Source organism: Heterodontus francisci, unplaced genomic scaffold (genome assembly GCF_036365525.1).
Source record: "Heterodontus francisci isolate sHetFra1 unplaced genomic scaffold, sHetFra1.hap1 HAP1_SCAFFOLD_43, whole genome shotgun sequence".
In the NCBI taxonomy this organism is placed as follows: Eukaryota; Metazoa; Chordata; class Chondrichthyes; order Heterodontiformes; family Heterodontidae; genus Heterodontus; species Heterodontus francisci.
The window spans coordinates 6,001,104-6,015,237 of record NW_027141852.1 but is presented as its reverse complement, the minus strand read 5'-3'; positions in this window follow the sequence as shown (position 1 = coordinate 6,015,237).

Sequence of the window (14,134 nt, the reverse complement as noted above, 5' to 3'; positions counted from 1 at the left end):
CGTAAGAGGTACAGATGGGAATTTCTGTGGCTGAAAACGTGACTCCAGGATGGCATGTTGCCTCCCTGGTGCGAGGGTCAAGGATGTCACAGAGTGGCTGCAGGACAAGGGGGAGGGTGAACAGTCAGAGGTCATGGTACACATTGGCACCAATGACATAGGTAGAAAGAGGGATGAGGTCCTGCAACCAGAATTTAGGGAGCTAGATAGCAGATTAAAAAGCAGGACCTCAAAGGTTGTAATCTCTGGATTAGTCCCAATGCCAATTGCTAATGAGTATCGGAGTAAGAGGGTAGAGCAGATGAATGCTTGGCTGAGGATATGGTGCAGGAGGGAGGGCCTTAGTTTCCTCGACCACTGGGTCTGTTTCTGGCAAAGGTGGGACCTACCTGTCCAAGTTGGACGGGTTGCACCTGAACTGGAACAGGACCAATATACTTGCTGAGAGGGTTGCCAATGCTGTTTTGGGGGGTAGCGGGGGTTTAAATTAATTTGGCAAGGGGGTCGGATACAAAGTGGAGGTACAGTAGGGGGTTAAACACAGTCAAATTTAAAAGAGAAACTGAGTCAGTCTGGAAGGCAGAGCAAATATAGACCTGCTATGGCACAAGTGAAAAATGGAAGGCTGGATTGCATCTATTTTAATGCAAGGAGTCTTACTAATAAGGGAGATGAATTGAGGGCGATGATTAGCACATGGGATTATGATCTTATTCCTATCACAGAGACATGGTTGAGGTAGGGGCTGGACTGGCAGCTCAGTATTCCAGGGTACAGAATCTACAGGCAAGACAGGTGAAGGGGTAAAAGAGGAGGTGGCATTGCACTGTTGATCAAGGAGTCATTTACTGCAGTAAGGAAGGATGATATCTTAGAAATTCCTCAAATGAGGCCATATGGGTAGAACTTAAAAACAAAAAGGGGACAATCACTTGGCTGGGAGTGTCCTACAGGCCTCTAAACAGACAGGAAGAGATAGAGGAGAAAATATGTAGCCAAATCTCAGAGAGGTGGAAGAATCTTCTTCTTTGGCCTCCTTGTCTCGAGAGACAATCGGTAAGCACCTGGAGGCGGTCAGTGGTTTGTGAAGCAGCGCCTGGAGTGGCTATAAAGGCCAATTCTAGAGTGATAGACTCTTCCACAGGTGCTGCAGATAAAATTGGTTGTCAGGGCTGTTACACAGTTGGCTCTCCCCTTGCGCTTCTGTCTTTTTTCCTGCCAACTGCGAAGTCTCTTCGACTCGCCACACTTTAGCCCCACCTTTATGGCTGCCCGCCAGCTCTGGCGATCACTGGCAACTGACTCCCACGACTTGTGATCAATGTCACAGGACTTCATATCGCGTTTGCAGACGTCTTTTAAGCGGAGACATGGACGGCCGGTGGGTCTGATACCAGTGATGAGCTCGCTGTACAATGTGTCCTTGGGGATCCTGCCATCTTCCATGTGCACACATGGCCAAGCCATCTCAAGTGCCACTGGCTCACTGGGGTGTATATGCTGGGGATGTGTTGGCGATACGGTCCCGCCACTTGATGCCAAGGATTCTCCGGAGGCTGCGAAGATGGAATGAATTGAGACGTCGCTCTTGGCTGACATACGTTGTCCAGGCCTCGCTGCCGTAGAGCAAGGTACTTAGTCACAGGCTTGATACACTTGGACTTTTGTGTTCCGTGTCAGTGCGCCATTTTCCCACACTCTCTTGGCCAGTCTGGACATAGCAGTGGAAGCCTTTCCCATGCACTTGTTGATTTCTGCATCGAGAGACAGGTTACTGGTGATAGTTGAGCCTCGGTAGGTGAACTCTTGAACCGCCTCCAGAGCGTGGCCACCGATATAGATGGATGGAGCATTTCTGACGTCCTGTCCCATGATGTTCTTTTTCTTGAGGCTGATGGTTAGGCCACATTCGTTGCAGGCAGCCGCAAACCTGTCGATGAGACTCTGCAGCCACTCTTCAGTGTGAGATATTAATGCAGCATCGTCAGCAAAGAGGAGTTCCCTGATGCGGACTTTCCGTACTTTGGTCTTCGCTTTTAGACGGGCAACCTGCCACCTGATCTTGTGTGGAGGAAAATTCCTTCTTCTGAAGGGTTGAACGTATGTGAGAGCAGCAGGGAGAAGAAGACCCCAAATAATGTAGGTGCGAGAACACAGCCCTGTTTCATGCCACTCAGGATAGGAAAGGGGTCTGATGAGGTGCCGTTATGCTAAATTGTGCCTTTCATATTGTCATGGAATGAGGTGATGATACTTAGCAGCTTTGGTGGACATCCAATCTTTTCTGGTAGTCCGAAGAGATCACGTCTGCTGACGAGGTCAAAGGCTTTGGTGAGATCTATGAAAGCAACGTAGAGGGGCATCTGTTGTTCACGGCATTTCTCCTGTAGCTGGTAAAGGGAGAACAGCATGTCAATGTTGGATCTCTCTGCTCGAAAGCTACACTGTGCCTCAGGGTAGACACGCTCAGCCAGCTTCTGGAGCCTGTTTAAAGTGACTCGAGTGAAGACTTTCCCCACTATCCTGAACAGGGAGATTCCACAGTAATTGTTGCAGTCACCGCGGTCACCCTTGTTCTTATAGAGGGTGATGATATTGCCATCGCGCATGTCCTGTGGTACTGCTCCCTCGTCCCAGCACAGGCAAATAAGTCCGTAGAGTGCTGGAAGTATAGCAGGCTTGGTACTCTTGATTATTTCAGGGTAATGCTGTGCTTCCCAGGTGCTTTTCTGCTGGCTAGAGAATGAATGGCATCACTGAGTTCCGATTTTGTTGGCTGTACGTCCAGCTCATCCATGACTGGCAGAGACTGGGCTGCATTGAGGGCGGTCTCAGTGACAACATTTTCCCTGGAGTACAGTTCTAGGTAGTGCTCCACCCAGCAGTCCATTTACTTCCGTTGGTCAGTGATTATGTCCCCTGATTTAGATTTGAGGGGCGCGATCTTCTTGATGTTTGGCCCAAAAGCTCTCTTAATGCCATCATACATTCCTCTGATGTTTCCAGTGTCAGAGGCCAGCTGAATATGACTGCATAGGTGTTGCCAGTAGTCATTTGCACAGTGCCTGGCTGTTCTTTGTGCAGCGCTTCTGGCTGCTTTAAGAGCTACGGATGTTAACTCGCTGGGGGCTTCCTTGTAGTTCAACAGTGCAATGTGCTTAGCGGCTATGAGAGGTTCCAGCTCTTCAAAGTGTGATTTAAACCAGTCTGCATTCTGCTTCACACGTTTGCCATAGGTGATCATAGCTGAGTCATAGATGGCATCTCTGATGTGGGCCCACTTGGTCTCTGCATCCCCTGTAGGAGTATTTTGAAGGACTTTATCAAGTGAATTTAGAAACTTACGTAACAGCTGTGGATAAGAAATTCTGCTCGTGTTGATGCGCAGGCGGCCCTTCCGCTTGGAGTGATGCAGCTTCTTTGGTTTGAGTCTAACCTTGCTGCATACCACACGCTGCACACCACACACATCCTTGTCCACTCAACACAGTATTGGACTGGTAGTAAAGTAAGCTTGTTTGCAGCTTGCTGTGAAATGGCATGAGACTGACATCTCTTGGTGTGAAATAGAACTGCAAGAGGGAAATTGATTGATAATAAAAAGCAAGGTGGGAATGTAAGCTGTGAGGGGGATACAAAGGACCGGATTTTATTTGGTTCACTCCCCCCGAGATTCCGGCCCTGCTCCAATTCTGGTCTTTTGAGCATCGCTGATTTTTATCGCTCCACCGCTGGCAGCTGTGACATCAGCTGTCCAGGCCCGAAGCCTGAGATTTCCCTCCCTGAACTCTCTGCCTCTCGACCTCTCTTCCCTCCTTTAAAACAGTCATGGAAGCTACTTCTGTGACCAAGCTTTTGGCCATCTGCTCTAATACGTTCTTGTGTGGCTTGGGGTCCAAATTTGCTTTCCGACACTCCTGTGAAGTGCCATGGGACGCTGTATTACGTTAAAGGTGCTCTATAAATTTACACACAAGTTGTTGTTGTTTTTGGTCTGGAATGTATTGCCTGAGAGAATGGTGGAAGGAGACTCAATCGTAAGGTTGAAAAGGGAATTTTGATAAATAGTTGAAAGGAAATGAAAGAGCTGCCACAGGCACGATGGGCCGCCCTGGTTGTAGATGTCGTCGTCGTCATCCTTCCTTCTATGTGAGATGATGGACTTGCAGCAAATCCATTGGTGATGGGATAGTTTCCCACGGTGCACTTTGTTTGATAGCTGAAGAGGTCAATCTGTGAGAGGCAGGTTCTTCCACAAGTGACACATATGAGGTGTGATTATCAGGTGTCGCTGATTTCCATGTCGGCACCTGCTGTCGAACTGCTGTAGTCACTGATCGTCATGGTGATGCACACACCAGTCCAGGGGTAATATCACCATTTCCCTCTGTTGTTGGCCAGTGTCTCCCATGTGTGAAAATCGATGTTTCGGGCCTTCATGTCCTGCTTGCAGGCATCCTTGAAGTGGGGCTTTGGGCATCCAACTGGTCTTCTGTCTCCGGCTACCTCCCCATACAGAATACCCTTGGGAATGTGTCATCTTCCATCCTGCAAACGTGCCTGAGCCAGCAAAGTCACCTCTGCTAGACGAGTGTGAGCATACTCGGGAGATTTGCTTTTGAAAGCATTGTTACATTTGTGATTTTGTCCAGTGTTTATTTGTGCAGTGTCTCACTGTCTTTTGCATAACTGCCTTGGCTAATTTCAAGTCATATAATGTTCTGGCTGCTGGTTTCATGTTGTGCGTCAGGTCGGTTCTGCTTTTTGCTTCAATCACAGATGTCATCTCTGCTGAGTAGGTGGGGAAGAGACAGTTGCCCACCTCCTTCTGGAATGTGTCTTTGCAAAGCAGGTGTGGAAAGAGATGCAGTGGTTTTTGTCGAGGTTCATCCCAAGCAGCTCTGTAACACAGGAGTCTGTGCTCTCCGGGCTGTTCCCAGGGACGCACACCGAGATAAACATCAACTGCTGCTGGAGGACCATCAATTTGGTGATAGACACTCTTTGGTCTGCCCGAAACTTGCTGGTCTTCCAGCGCAAAACGTTGTCCACGACCGAGTGTTGCAGACTGGCACATTCCAAGGTCCAGGACTACGTGCTGAGGGACACACTAAAGCTTGGGGTAGCCACTGCAAAGGCTCAATGTGGAAAGACCATTGTGTAAGGTCCTCCTGCCATAGTGAACTAAGGAACTGGACCCATGGGAAACCCATCGGGCTGTATACACCAAATATGGTTTTGCTGTAAAATGTACATGGCAGGTAAAGTGGAATGGAAGGGTTGTGAGGCAACTCACTCCTGTGTTGAAGAAAACTGATTTCTTTCACACTTTTTGGAATGTCATAGAGTCATGGAGAGATACAGCACTAAAACAGGCCCTTTGGCCCACCGAGTCTGTGCTGACCACCAACCACCCATTTACAGTAATCCTACATTAATCCCATATTCCCTGCCTCATCCCCACCTTCCCTCAATTCTCCTACCACCTACCTACACTCGGGCAATTTACAATGGCCAATTTACCTATCAACCGGCAAGTCTTTGCCTGTGGGAGGAAACCAGAGCACCTGTCGGAAACCCACGCGGTCACAGGGAGAAGTTGCAAACTCCACACAGGCAGTACCCAGAACTGAACCCGGGTCACTGGAGCTGTGAGGCTGCAGTGTTTTTTTCCAGATTTTTATGAATAAAGTATATTTTGGAAAAACAAAATTCTTAATGTAGTAGGCGTAGTCGATGGGTGCACCTCCTTCACTATCTTTCACCGCCACCCTAACGGTGTTACACACCCCCTGGCCTGGAGCTCTGGTGTTGGTTGCAGCCATTTTTACTTGACGCTTTCCTGGGACAAGTACTAAATCCTCAACTGACAGGGAAACCACCACCACGGTAGATCTCCAATCCCAAAGGGCGGAATGCCCTAAATACGGTGCTGAAATCACCTCCCACCCCCCAAAAAAAACACAAAAACAGCACCTGCATTATCAAACGCCACTGATCACGGTCTATCCCCTGCCAGCTAAGTCCAAGCATTGAGGTGGAGAAGTGCGTACTTGGAGCTGCGAAGAAACGAGCACGAGTGTTTATAGCAAAAAATATTTGGGAGCTGAAACACTGTCCAGCAACAGCTAGTAAATTCTATTTTTGATTCATATAATCAGGGGTGAGCGCAAAAGCAGACCCCCAACTATCACAAATTCTGCAGTTGAGTATCCCACATTTGAAGACATCGCAGGCATCAGCAAACCCACAGTACAATAGGTTAGCCTCATCCTGGGAGAACTTTTTTCTTTATTTCCAAAATATACTTTATTCATAAAAATCTGTAAAAATTACATTGCCAAACAGTTTCCAAACAGCACCAAAAAATACAAACATTGCAAAGGAGATCAGTTTCCTTACACACAATCATGAGTTGCCTCACAACTCTTCCATTTCACGATTGTTATGCCAATTATAGTTTCACATTTACAGCAAAAGGAAATATCAACAAAACAGTTCGAGGGGTTTCCCATGGATCCTGCCCCTCAGTTCAGCTTGATGGGGGGTCCTTACTTTTTTTTTAAATTTCCAAAATATACTTTATTCATAAAAATCTGTAAAAATTACATTGCCAAACAGTTTCCAAACAGCACCAAAAAAAACAAACATTGCAAGGGAGATCAGTTTCCTTCAATACTGTCATGAGTTTCTTCACAACCCTTCCGTTTCACAATTGTCATGTCAATTACACTTTTACATTTACAGCAATTGAGAATATTAACGATACAGTTCGAGGGGTTTCCCATTGATCCAGCCCCTCAGTCCAGCTTGGTGGGGGAACCTTACACTGTGGTCTTTCCCCATTGAGCCTTTGCTGCGGCTGCCCCAAGCTTTAGTGCGTCCCTCAGCACGTAGTCCTGGACCTTGGAATGTGCCAGTCTGCAACATTCGGTGGTGGACAACTCTTTGCGCTGGAAGACCAGCAAGTTTCGGGCAGACCAAAGGGCGTCTTTCACCGAATTGATAGTCCTCCAGCAGCAGTTGATGTTTGTCTCGGTGTGCGTCCCTGGGAACAGCCCGTAGAGCACAGAATCCTGTGTTACAGAGCTGCTTGGGATGAACCTTGACAAAAACCACTGCATCTCTTTCCACACCTGCTTTGCAAAGGCACATTCCAGGAGGAGGTGGGCGGCCGTCTCTTCCCCACCACAGCCAACTCGGGGGCACTGTGCGGAGGGGGCGAGACTTCGGGTGTGCGTGAAGGATCTGACGGGGAGGGCCCTTCTCACCACCAGCCAAGCTACGTCTTGGTGCTTGTTTGAAAGTTCTGGTGATGAGGCATTCCGCCAAATGACTTTGACAGTCTGCTCGGGGAACCATCCGACAGGATCCACCGTTTCCTTTTCCCGTAGGGCCTTGAGGACATTCCGTGCAGACCACTGCCTGATGGACCGGTGGTCAAAGGTATTTTCCCGCAGAAACTGCTCCACGAAGGATGGATGGTACGGCACGTCCCAACTGCACGGAGCGTTCCGCGGCAATGTGACCAGGCCAATCTTTCGCAACACCGGGGACAGATAGAACCTCAGCACGTAGTGACACTTGGAGTTTGCGTACTGGGGATCTACACACAGCTTGAGGCAGCCGCACACGAAGGTGGTCATCAGGATGAGGGCGATGTTGGGTACATTTTTCCCGCCCTTGTCCAGAGATTTGAACATCGTGTCCCTCCGGACCCGGTCCATTTTAGATCCTCAGACGAAGCGGAAAATGGCTCGGGTGACTGCCACGGCGCAGGAGTGGGGTATGGGCCAGACCTGCGCCACGTAGAGCAACAACGTGAGCGCCTCACACCTGATGACCAGGTTCTTACCCACAATGGAGAGAGATCGCTGCCCCCACATGCCCAACTTTTGTTGTACCTTGGCTACTCGCTCCTCCCATGTTTTGGTGCACGCCCCGGCACTTCCGAACCATATCCCCAGCACCTTCAGGTAATCTGACCTGACGGTGAAGGGGACAAAGGATCGGTCAGCCCAGTTCCCAAAGAACATGGCCTCGCTCTTGCCATGGTTAACTTTGGCTCCCGAGGCCAGTTCGAACTGGTCGCAGATGCTCATCAGTCTGCGCACGGACAGCGGATCGGAGCAGAAAACGGCGACGTCATCCATGTACAGGGAGGCTTTGACCTGAGTGCCTCCGCTGCCTGGGATTGTCACCCCTCTTATGCTCGCATCCTTCCTAATAGACTCAGCAAAGGGTTCAATACAGCAAACAAACAAGACCGGGGACAGAGGACAGCCCTGTCTGACTCCAGATTTGATCGGGAAACTTTCAGATTCCCACCCGTTGATTGAGACTGCGCTACTGATGTTTGTGTCGAGCAGTTGGATCCAATTGCAGATTCCCTCCCCAAACCCCATTTTGGAAAGCACGTCCATCATGTAGGTGTGCGATATCCTGTCAAAAGCCTTCTCCTGGTCCAGGCTGATGAAGCAGGTGTCCACCCTCCTGTCCCGTACGTAGGCGATCGTGTCCTTGAGTAGCGCGAGACTATCAGAGATCTTCCTGCCGGGTACAGTACAGGTCTGATCGGGGTGAATCACCAACTCCAGAGCAGACTTGACTCGACTGGCTATGACTTTGGACAGAATCTTTTAATCAACATTAAGCAGTGAGATGGGCCGCCAATTTCTGATTTCTGCCCTCTCCCCCTTCTGCTTGTAAATGAGGGTGATGATGCCTTTTCTCATGGATTCTGACATGCTGCCAGCCAGGAGCATACTCTCGTATACTTCCAGCAGGTCCGGGCCGACCCAGTCCCACAGGGCCGAGTACAACTCGACCGGTAAGCCGTCGCTCCCGGGAGTTTTACTCGTCTCGAAAGACTCGACGGCCTTTGTCAGCTCGTCCAGAGTTAGCAGCTTGTCCAGTCTCTCCCTCCTGCTGTCATCTAAGACCTCTGTGATAGATGACAGGAAGGACTGGGAGGCTCTGCTGTCTGTGGGCTTCGCGTCATACAGCCCAGCATAAAAGGATTTGCTGATCCTTAGTATGTCGGACTGCGAAGACGTTACCGAGCCATCTTCTTCCTTCAGGCTGCTGATAACAGAGCTCTCTGTGTGTACCTTTTGGAAGAAGTAACGCGAGCACGTCTCATCCTGCTCGATGGAGCGGACTCTGGACCGGAAGATGATCTTGGAGGCCTCCTTGGCAAAGAGCGAGGCCTGCTGGCTCTTCACCGCTTGGAGGTCCTCCTTGACCTCGACCCCCATTGACTGCAACCGGAGTAGATTTTGCATAATTTTCTGGAGTCGGGACATTTCCCTCTGTCTCTCTCTCGCCTTCTGAACACCTTTGTGGATGAAGAACCTCTTGATGTTCTCCTTAATCGCTTCCCACCAGTGAACTGGAGACTCAAAGAGGGGTTTCACGGTCCTCCAACCTTTGTAATCCCTTTTGAGTTCCTCAACGTTCTCTGGGGTCAGCAGTGTAGCATTGAGTTTCCACGTCCCTCTGCCAACCCGCTGGACGTCCTGCAAGTGACAGTCAGCCAGTAAGAGGCAGTGGTCGGAGAAGAACACCGGCTTGACGTCGGTGGATCCGACCGTGACAGCACGAGACACAAACTTGAAGTCAATCCTGGAACGGGCAGACCCGTCCGATCTTGACCATGTGTATCTGCGCTGCGCTCTGTCTGCAGGTTTGCTGAAGACGTCGTGCAGTTTGGCATCTTTAACTGTTTCTATTAGGAATCTGGACGTAGCGTCCAGTTTGCTGTCTTCACTGCCGGATCGTCCAGCCGCATCGATGATGCAGTTGAAGTCACCGCCTAGGATGACCGGCCTGGACGTCGCCAGCAGCAGTGGGAGCTGCTGGAAGACGGTCAGCCGCTCGCTGCGTTGTACCGGGGCGTACACGTTGATCAACCGGAGCGGAGCGTTGTTGTACATCACGTCTGCTACGAGGAGGCGACCGCCCACCACCTCCTTAACTTCGGAGATGGTGAAGTTACCTCCCCACAGCAGAATACCCAGGCCGGAGGAACGGCAGTCATTACCCCCCGACCAGATCGATGGCCCGTGGGACCACCATCGCGACCACTGCCTGTAGGTGCTGAGGTGTGGTATTCCACACTCCTGCAGAAACAGTAGGTCAGCTTTGACCTTGGCAAGGTAATCCAAGGTTGAAATACATCGCGTAGTAGATTTAATGCTACGCACATTAATGGAAGCAATTCTTACACCCATTTTTTACTAAAAATTTGTTGTTGCTTCCCATACCATTTGTCCTCGCTAGTCCCAGTCCTTCGGGATGTTCCTGCATACCCATCGTGTGCGCAAGCAGTTTCACGTTGATTGGGCTCAGAAACCCCTCCTGATTTTTCATGCAGGGTTTGTTCCGCTCGGGTGACATCGGGGGGGTCTTGTAGGCAGAGAGCATTGGGTTGTCCTCAGCTGCTTCCATCTGTTCCTCCTCGAAAACATCACAGCTCCCGGTCTCCCGGAGCTCAGGTGCGCCAGACGTGTCTTTGCTCCCGGTGTCCCGGAGATGAGATGCGTTGGCCACGTCGTTACGTGTGGGGCATTGGGGTTGGGCCACGCCGGGTCCATCACAGCTTCCAGTGCCTGGGGGCTGGGATGCTTTACCATCCATCTCGGAGTTCTGCCGCCTCTTTTGAAGGGGCTGTCGTTCCAGCATTTCCCCGTCCAGTGAAGAAGAGTTGTTGCAGTCTGATTCAGAAGAGAGCCTCCTCTTGCCACTGGTTTGGGTGGTGGCTTTGGGATGTTTTTTCTTTGTGGTTTTCCTCTGGACCACTTGCCACTGACCTGTTTGTGTAGATAGGCTGACTGGAGGGGAAGCTATGTTGGATTTGGTGCTTGGCAACGAACAAGGCCAGGTGGCAGATCTCTCGGTGGGAGAGCATTTCGGTGATAGTGATCACAACTCCCTGACCTTTACTATCGTCATGGAGAGGGACAGGAGCAGACGGGATGGGAAAATATTTAATTGGGGGAGGGGGAATTACAATGCTATTAGGCAGGAACTGGGGTGCATAAATTGGGAACAGATGTTCTGAGGGAAATGCACGACAGAAATGTGGAGGTTGTTTAGGGAGCACTTGCTGCGACTGCTGGATAGGTTTGTCCCGATGAGGCAAGGAAGGGATGGTAGGGTGAAGGAACCTTGGATGACAAGAAATGTGGAACAGCTAGTCAAGAGGAAGAAGGAAGCTTACTTAAGGTTGAGGAAGCAAGGATCAGACAGGGCTCTAGAGGGTTACAAGGTAGCCAGGAAGGAACTGAAGAATGGACTTAGGAGAGCTAGAAGGGGACATGAAAAAGACTTGGCGGGTAGGACTAAGGAAAATCCCAATGCGTTCTGCACTTATGTGAGGAACAAGAGGATGGCCAGAGTGAGTGTAGGGCCGATCAAGGATAGTGGAGGGAACTTGTACCTGGAGTCGGAGGAGGTAGGGGAGGTCCTAAATGAATACTTTGCTTCAGTATTCACTAGTGAGAGGGACCTGGTCGTTTGTGAGGACAGCGTGAAACAGGCTGATATGCTCGAACAGGTTGATGTTAAGAGGGAGGATGTGCTGGAAATTTTGAAAGACATGAGGACAGATAAGTCCCTGGGGCCAGACGGGATATACCCAAGGATATTAAGGGAAGCGAGGGAAGAGATTGCCGCGCCTTTGGCGATTATCTTTGCGTCCTCACTGTCCACTGGAGTAGTACCAGATGATTGGAGGGTGGCAAATGTTATTCCCTTGTTCAAGAAAGGGAATAGGGATAACCATGGGAATTATAGACCAGTCAGTCTTACGTCGGTAGTGGGCAAATTATTGGAGAGGATTCTGAGAGACAGGATGTATGATTAGTTGGAAAAGCATAGTTTGATTAGAGACAGTCAGCATGGCTTTGTGAGGGGCAGGTCATGCCTCACAAGCCTTATTACATTCTTTGAAGATGTGACAAAACACATCGATGAAGGAAGAGCAGTGGATGTGGTGTATATGGATTTCAGCAAGGCGTTTGATAAGGTTCCCCATGGTAGGCTCATTCAGAAAGTAAGGAGGCATGGGATACAGGGAAAGTTGACTGTCTGGATACAGAATTGGCTGGCCCATAGAAGACAGAGGGTGGTAGTAGATGGAAAGTATTCAGCCTGGAGCTCGGTGACCAGTGGTGTTCCGCAGGGATCTGTTCTGGGACCTCTGCTCTTTGTGATTTTTATAAATGACTTGGATGAGGAAGTGGAAGTCTGGGTTAGCAGGTTTGCCGATGATACGAAGATTGCTGGAGTTGTGGATAGTGTGGAAGGCTGTTGTAGGTTGCAACAGGACATTGACAGGATGCAGAGCTGGGCTGAGAAGTGGCAGATGGAGTTCAACCTGGAAAAGTGTGAAGTGATTCATTTTGGAGGGTTGAATTTGAATGCAGAATACAGGCGAAAAGACAGGATTCTTGGTAGTGTGGAGGAACAGAGGGATCTTGGGGCCCATGTCCATAGATCGCTCAAAGTTGCCACCCAAGTTGATAGGGTTGTTAAGAAGGCGTATGGTGTGTTGGCTTTCATTAACAGGGGGATTGAGTTTAAGAGCCGCGAGGTTATGCTGCAGCTCTATCAAGCCCTGGTTAGACCACACTTGGAATATTGTGTTCAGTTCTGGTCGTCTCATTATAGGAAGGATGTGGAAGCTTTAGAGAGGGTGCAGAGGAGATTTATCAGGATGCTGCCTGGACTGGAGGGCATGTCTTACGAAGAAAGATTGAGGGAGCTGGGACTTTTCTCATTGGAACGAAGAAGGATGAGAGGTGACTTGATAGAGGGGTACAAGATGATGATAGGCATAGATAGAGTGGATAGCCAGAGACTTTTTCCCAGGGTGGAAAGGGCTATCACCAGGGGGCATAATTTTAAGGTGATGGAGGAAGGTTTCGGGGAGATGTCAGAGGTAGGTTCTTCACACAAGAGAGTGTTGGGTGCATGGAATGCACTGCCAGCGGTGGTAGTAGAAGCAGATACATTAGGGACATTAAGCGTCTCTTGGATAGGTACATGGATGATAGTAGAATGAAGGGTATGTCGGTAGTTTTGATCTTAGAGTAGGTTAAAGGTTCGGCACATCATCGTGGGCCGAAGGGCCTGTACTGTGCTGTACTGTTCTATGTTCTATAACACAGGTGTTGGGAGGCTCAGCCTGGCTACGCAATGTTACAAGGACGCTGAGTGACACCATCGACAACGGGACAGAGAGAAAAACACACAGAAAACGAATAGACTGTGAGGAAGCAAAAGTGAGGAAAGGAGAGAGAGAGACAGACAACGAAACTGAGATGGAGAAACAAGGCATTTGTATGATTGTGCTCTCCCTGTTGTCGAAAGGTATTTCCTGTTGTGTAAATATGTTTTCTGTTGTGTAAAGATGTACCCTGTTGTTGTGTAAAGGTTTTCCCTGTTATTGTTTTATTTTCTGTTGCTGACCGTCTCCTCACTGTGACCATTTGTCCTGGTTTTATTGTGGCCAAAATCACCATCTGGTGGTGGAGAGGAGACTCTGCAGGAAGGGGTTGACAAAGTGGGAGAGACTCGGCTGGTCCGTGTTTGCAGTTTGTGTTCGTGTGAGCAAAAGTGAGTTGTTACTGATTGATGTGTTCACTCAAAGGAAAAAGCTGATTGCAATCGAGCACATCTTGTTATTATGGTGAAACACTTGAAATTTTGAATGTGAACGGTTTGTGTTACTACCAAACATAAATAGCAGACAATGGTTTCGACCCATCGACCTCTGGGTTATGGGCCCAGCACGCTTCCGCTGCGCCACTCTGCTAACTGTTGGGTTAAATTTTAGCTGCCTGTTAGTGAAATATGTTTATTTCTCCAATGTTTTTATAAAAATAGGATTGTAGTCGGATTTCTCAAGAATCCCGGACTCAGCAACACACGTGCTGACGGACTCACCCTCACTGCCCAATGACACAAGGACACTGAGTAACAGCACCGACAATGAGGCAGGCAGAGAAAGACACACAGAAAACCAGGAAGATATTATCAGGACCCAGAAAGGAACAGACAGAGAAAGACACACAGAAAACCAGGAAGAGATTATCAGGACCCAGAAGGGAACAGACAGAGAAAGACACAC